We start from the raw sequence: 6,352 nt of genomic DNA, 5'->3' as shown, positions 1-6,352 counted from the left end.
CCTTAGCTAAGATATGAGAGGCTAGTAACTGTGAATATCTAGTCTTCAATCCCATCAAAGACCTATGAAGGAAAATAATATTACTTGAGTAAGCAGGAAGTATAAGCAAGCAACTTCCAAAAGATGCAAGAAATGACATAAACAGGTTGACCTGGACCATCACCCAAAGTCTCTCTGCAGCATTGGGGCAACCAACTTTGGCTGTAGGCCTAGAATATCTGACAGACCATTTTCAGAACCAGAAAAATTCTGTCCTACCCTCTCTTGGCAAGGTTCAACAGTCACTTTTCCTTGTATCCTGCTTGTTCAGACTGGACAGCATGCTTACTGTCAGCAGTCAAGGTAAGGGCAGTTCTTTGCCTGATAGGCCAGTTTTACCAGAAGGAAAACAAGCTCCATATGGAGCATCTTCGATGCCTGTCATTCACTCAGGAGTAGATTGGTGCTGCCAGGAGCAGTTGGGTCTTTCATCAACAGAATTTTAAATTATTAAAACACTTAAATGCTATATTCTGTAGGTCTTTGAAGTGTTTGAAGTCTACCTATCTATGAGGAGTACTCTATGTGCATCTAGAGAACCTAACTAACCTAAGTGTAAGTATGACAAACATGGGTGACTATGAACCTGTAATTCTTTTTGTTTGTTTTTGAGTTTTTTGTTTTTAGTTTTTTGTTTTGTTTTGTTTTTTGAGACAGGGTTTCTCTGTGTGGCTTTGATGCCTGTCCTGAAACTAGCTCTGTAGACCAGGCTGGCCTTGAGCTCACAGAGATTCTCCTGCCTCTGCCCCCCCCCCAAGTGCTGGGATTAAAGGCATGCCTGTGCCACCACCACCCGGCTTAACCTGTAATTCTTAATAACCTATATATCTTTAAGATGAAAGCTTCACATTATAAAAATAAACATTCTTTAAAGAGATTGCAGCATGAGGAAATGACCTTGAAAATGTAATAATATATAAAATATCTTAATCATAGGTAAGAATGTATAGTGAAATATGGCAAAAAATATCCTTAATTTGTATCATATACAAAATATCTTAAGTAGAAGTAGAAACATACATACAGTATAACAAAGTAATTTTACATTTGTAAACAAAAACATTGTAAACAGAAATAGGAACATAAACAATATAACAGATATAATTTTGAATTTGTATCAATATGTAAATTATCTTAGGCAGGAATACAAAAATAATTTTATAATTCCCATTCAATGAAACGACTTGTCTTAAAATATAAAAGCAGAGGGGTTAGAGAAAGATATCAGCAGTTAAAGAACACTTGTTGCTCTTGCAAAGGACCCAGGTTTGGCTCCCAACTCCTGCACAGTAGTTACACTGAAAGCATCAGACACACACTTACATCACATTCAAACAAAACACTCACATCCATAAGATAAAAACCTTTAGGGAAAAGAAAAATGTGGAGAGCAACTGAGGAAAGACATCCAGCATCAACCACCGGCCACCACCCCCATAGGGAGACATGCACAAGTACCTACACAGACCACATGAGACCACACATGAACACTTAGGGAGTATCCAGTATTAGAGCCAGGCTTCCCTCAGGCCCTGATATGTGGAGAAGACATAATTCCTTGCCTAAAACCAGCAGCATGCTTTGCAGAACCAGAATTGTCTTGGGGCCAGGGCCTTGGGAGAGCTGTGGTTTCAGATCCTGGGAACTCTACACTCTGACACTCCGTCCCTATCCCCACTGCTCCTTGAAGGCCTGTGGTTATCAGTCCCATGGCAGCTAAGTGTGTGGTCTGTGCCACATTTGAGATATTCCGTGTTCCCTTTGGGCAGCATTGCTTGATTAACTTCCTATCGACTTTGTCCCGTTTGATGGCTCATCTGTGGTCCTCCTGCTAAGGACCCTGTCACTAAAGAATGGCCTGCTGGTCTAGGTCATCTAGAGTATAGTATAGGGACAAAGTATGACGACAGGCTGAAATAAGCCCAATATAGGCCTTAATTTGTGTTCAAATTTAAAACGTTTTCCCCCCACGTATTTTGTGTGTGTGTGTGTGTGTGTGTGTGTGTGTGTGTGTGCATAGGAGGAAGCACATAGTGTGCTATGACACACACATGAAGGTCAGAAGACAACGTGAGAGGATCAGCTCTCTCCTTCAACCATGTGGATCCTGGGATCAAACTGAAGTTGTCAAGCTCATCAGCAGGTGCTTTTATCCACTGAACCATCTCACTGACCCGCGTACAAATTTTTCCTTAGTCTTCGTTACTAAAACAGAGATATGAGGCTCGAGGACTGATGTGGGTGGGAGCAAAGTTCGCTAGTTATCATGCAGCATTTGGCAAGTAAGATCTTCATTTAGGTTGGAGGCTTGAAGGCAGGAGCAAGGAAGGGTGACAGTGTGGCTGATGGACCCGAGGCCCAGTCCCCAGGGCAGCAGACTGTGAACTCTTTCCATTTCCCCAGAAGGTGCCTGCTTGATAAAGGGGTCTAAAAAAAGCTACGATGCCTGGTGTGGAATGTTAGTTTAAGATGTGCTACATTTGTTTATGCTGTGGAATATTTATTTAATGATACAAAAATGTGTGCATCCTTTTATGTTACGTTTGTTTGGCCCTGTAAAGCTGTGTTACTTTGTCTATCCAGAACACCTGATTGGTCTAATAAAGAGCTAAACAGCCAATAGCAAGGCTGGAGAAAGGGTAGGCGGAGCTGGCATGCGGAGAGAATAATAGAAGGAGAAATCTAGGGAAGAAAGCAGAGTGAGAGAGCAAGAAAAAGAGGAGAGGAGGATGCCAGGGGCATCACCCAGCTGCACAACCAGACATGGAGTAAGAAGGAAAGAAAGATTCATAGAATAAAGAAAGGTTAAAAAGTCCAGAGACAAAAATGTAGTTAAAAAGAAATGAGATCATTTAAGTTAGTTACATTTGTTTCTAACTCCCCAGAAGCAGTGTCAAACAGAGTCTTCATAGAGAGAACAATTTCATGCAGTGCCCTCCTGGAGTCAGTGAGAAAATATTGAAGAGGCCAAAGGTCCAATGCCCCTTCAAGAGCAATAACCAGTTTCGCTCCCCCAGTCCTCAAAGCTCCCACCATAGCCCCAGTGCCACGGGCTAGTGATCGTAGGATCCAGGGGGAGGGAAGGAGCTCAGCAAAGAGAAAACTTCCAGTAACTCAGGAGCTATAAGGAAAATCAGAAGAAACATGGGTAGCAAGGCCCTGAGGGTATTGTACAGCTGGACAATGGGCAGCAAAGGCCCTGGGGTATGGGACTGGGTGATGCTGAGTGTAAAACTTACAGCCTTCCTAATTAGAAAGCACTTATGACTACAGTCCTAGCACTGGCAAGGGAACAGATGAAATTTCTGGTTACATTTTACTTACCTGGAGAAATGAATTTCCAGGAAAAAAATACATTTATTTAATGTATGTGAGTCGGTTCTCTCCTTTCACCATGTCTGTTCCAGGCATCAGACTCAGATAAGTCAGTGTGGTGGCTGTTGATGGGGAGGCGGGGGACCCCTTTGTTCTGTCCTGCCCAGCTAGCTTACACCCAAAATAATCACACAGAAACTGTATTAATTTAAACACTGACTGGCCCATTATTTCTAGCCTCTTATTGGCTAACTCTCACATATTAGTTTAACCCATCTCCATTAATGTGTATCGCCTCTTGACTGTGGCTTACCAGCATGAGTCTAACCAGCATCCCTCTTGGTCAGGAGAACCATGGCGTCTGCCACACTTTGATACCCATATTCCTCAGGAAGTAGCTTGGTGCTGCCAGGAGCAGATGTGTCTCATTGTCATCAAAAACCCTAAGTTATTAAAACATTTTAAATGCCATATTCTGTATTCTTTGAAAGATATGAAGAATGCCTATCTAATTGAAATATATCTCTACATATCTAGAAAATCTAACTAACATGACTACAAGCTTGACTATTATCGATGATTATCCATTAACAACCTATATTTCCTAATTATACATTACATTTTTAAATGAACTACATAATCACAATACCTTAATCAAGAGCAGAAATATACATACAGCAAGATTGACCTTAAGGGGCTGGAGAGATGGCTCAGTGGTTAAGAGCATTGCCTGCCCTTCCAAAGGTCCTGAGTTCAATTCCCAGCAACCACATGGTGGCTCACAACCATCTGTAATGAGGTCTGGTGCCCTCTTCTGGCCTGCAGAGATACACACAGACAGAATATTGTATACATAATAAATAAATAAATATTTAAAAAAAAAGATTGACCTTAAATTTATATCAATAGAGCAAAATCCATACCAATGCAAATTATCCATATCTATATCATATCCCCCTTTAAATGTAAAAGAATATTTATAAACAATATTTGGAAATATGGGCGCAGTTTTTCTCTCCAAACTGCTTTGTGCTATGTGGGGGGCGCTGTTAATCAGTCTTTATGGTGTATCCTGTATGCTAGGTTCATCTCAGTCGGCAGTTGAGCAAAGTAAGTTTTTGAGGGTGTTCACAGGTGGCAAGTATCTTTACCCATTGATCCCTCTCACTGGCTCACTGTTGGTGTTTTTGTATTTGGGACTAGAGAGATGGCTCAGCAGTAAGAGCTCTTACCACTCAAGTTCAGTTCCTGCATCCATGACTCACCTCTGCCCCGAAGTTCTGCTGCTGGGCAATCTGATGCCCTCTTCTAGCCGTTCAGTGGCACCTGCACCCACACACACATATCTTCACCCAAACACACATGCATAACACAATTACAATGAGAAAGAAATCTTTAAAAATATTTTTGTTGTTTTCTATTATAGTCAGCCGGGTATAGGGCACGTTCTTGCAATCCCAGTGCATGGGATTAAAGAAAGAAGAGCCAGGAGTTCAAAGTTATTAAAAAAAAATTGTAACTTAACTGGCATCCTGTGGTTTTACTGATACGTCTTTAAGAAGTTCTAGGATCCTCAGCTAGGCTAATCCTTACCTGTCCTTCTTTTTGGAGGGCAGATAGAAAATGATGATCAGAGTCTTGGTATAACCAGAGCCCACAGCATCTTGACTGTGTCTCTGGTGATCACATTTATTTACAGGGCTGAAGAGAGGATCTGTGGTTAGGAGCACTTGTTCCTCTTGTCGAGGACCCGGATCCGATTTCCAGCACCTACATTGTGGCTCATACCTGCACTCTAGTCCCAGGGCATCCAATACCCTCTTCTGACCTCTTTAAGCACTTGGGGATGCACATGGCACACAGACATACATGCAGAGAAAACACTCATACACATTAAAAGCAAGCAAACAACAACAACAAAGCAACTGGGCAGTTGTGGCGCATGCCTTTAATTCCAGCACTCAGGAAGCAGAAGCAGACAGATCTCTATGAATTTGAGGCCAGCCTGGTCTACATAGTGAGTTCCAGGACAGCCAGAGCTACACAGGAGCCTTGTCTTGAAAAATCTAAATAAATAAACAAATATTTTTTTAAGGAAGCTCTGAGAGCTAAACTCACTCAATAGAATAAAAAGTATGGATGTTTGGGAAACATGAAAGGTGAATCAGGACACTCAAGGGAGGTCTCGTTATAGAATTTGCCTTTGTTTGATTAACTAGTGACTGTCCTGCATCTATGCCCAAGTCCTCAAGGGCAGAGAGGTGTTTGTGTCAGGCTCCAGGCTCTCCTGGCTGCTGTGATTTGGAAGTAGCTGTGATTGGTAACTAATGAATCCCAGTCTCCAAGTACCTACTAGATAGATGAACACAAGCGTGCATGGTCGTGTGTGCCTGTAATCCCAACCTGGGAAGTGGAGGCAGGGGGACCAGGAGTCCAAAGTTTGCCAAAGTTTGCTAGCTAGTAAGTTCAAGGCCAGCCTGGGCTACAGGAGACCCCCTGTCTCAAAGATAATAAGACTATATTCATGCCAGCCCTGAGCAAGAGAATGCTAATGCAAATCTCAGAGATAGCCTCGCAAAGTCTTGCTGCGGCTTAGAATGTAATTAACAGAGGAAATTAATTTTAGTAGTATATTTTATATAATCTACTGCACCAAATATTATTTTGACATGCCGTTGACATTTTAAAGGATGGACAGGGAATTTTACAGGCCTTTCATACTGCCTTTATAAATCCTTTGAGCAGCCTGCCATGGTATTGAGGACCAGCAATCCCAGCACTCAGGAAGAGAGACAGGATCAGGGTTATCCTCAGCTACATATCGAGTTTGCGGTCAGACTGGGCTATGTGAGACCCTGACACAGAAATAAATTCTGTGTTTACTTTACACTTGCTGCATTGTTCAATTTAGATTACATCTAAAGTGCTCACTAAAGGGCATCATAAGAGCACAGCTCTCTATGTGTGTATGTGTCTGTCTGTCTGTCTGTCTGTCTGT

General features: G+C 42.0%; 1 non-coding gene across 1 annotated transcript; it reads left to right on the top strand.

Moving 5' to 3' along the window:
* The first annotated feature begins 4,924 nt into the window (after positions 1-4,924).
* LOC126501016 (U8 small nucleolar RNA) lies at positions 4,925-5,035 on the top strand. The gene has a single exon (XR_007591486.1). It is a non-coding gene; the product is annotated as a U8 small nucleolar RNA (small nucleolar RNA).
* The last annotated feature ends 1,317 nt before the right edge of the window (positions 5,036-6,352 follow it).

Source organism: Alexandromys fortis, unplaced genomic scaffold (assembly GCF_014885135.2).
Source record: "Alexandromys fortis isolate MF-2015 unplaced genomic scaffold, M_Fortis_MF-2015_v1.1 scaffold_7, whole genome shotgun sequence".
NCBI classification, from domain to species: domain Eukaryota; kingdom Metazoa; phylum Chordata; class Mammalia; order Rodentia; family Cricetidae; genus Alexandromys; species Alexandromys fortis.
The sequence above is the reverse complement of the archived record's forward strand: the minus strand, read 5'-3'. Positions and strand labels throughout refer to the sequence as shown.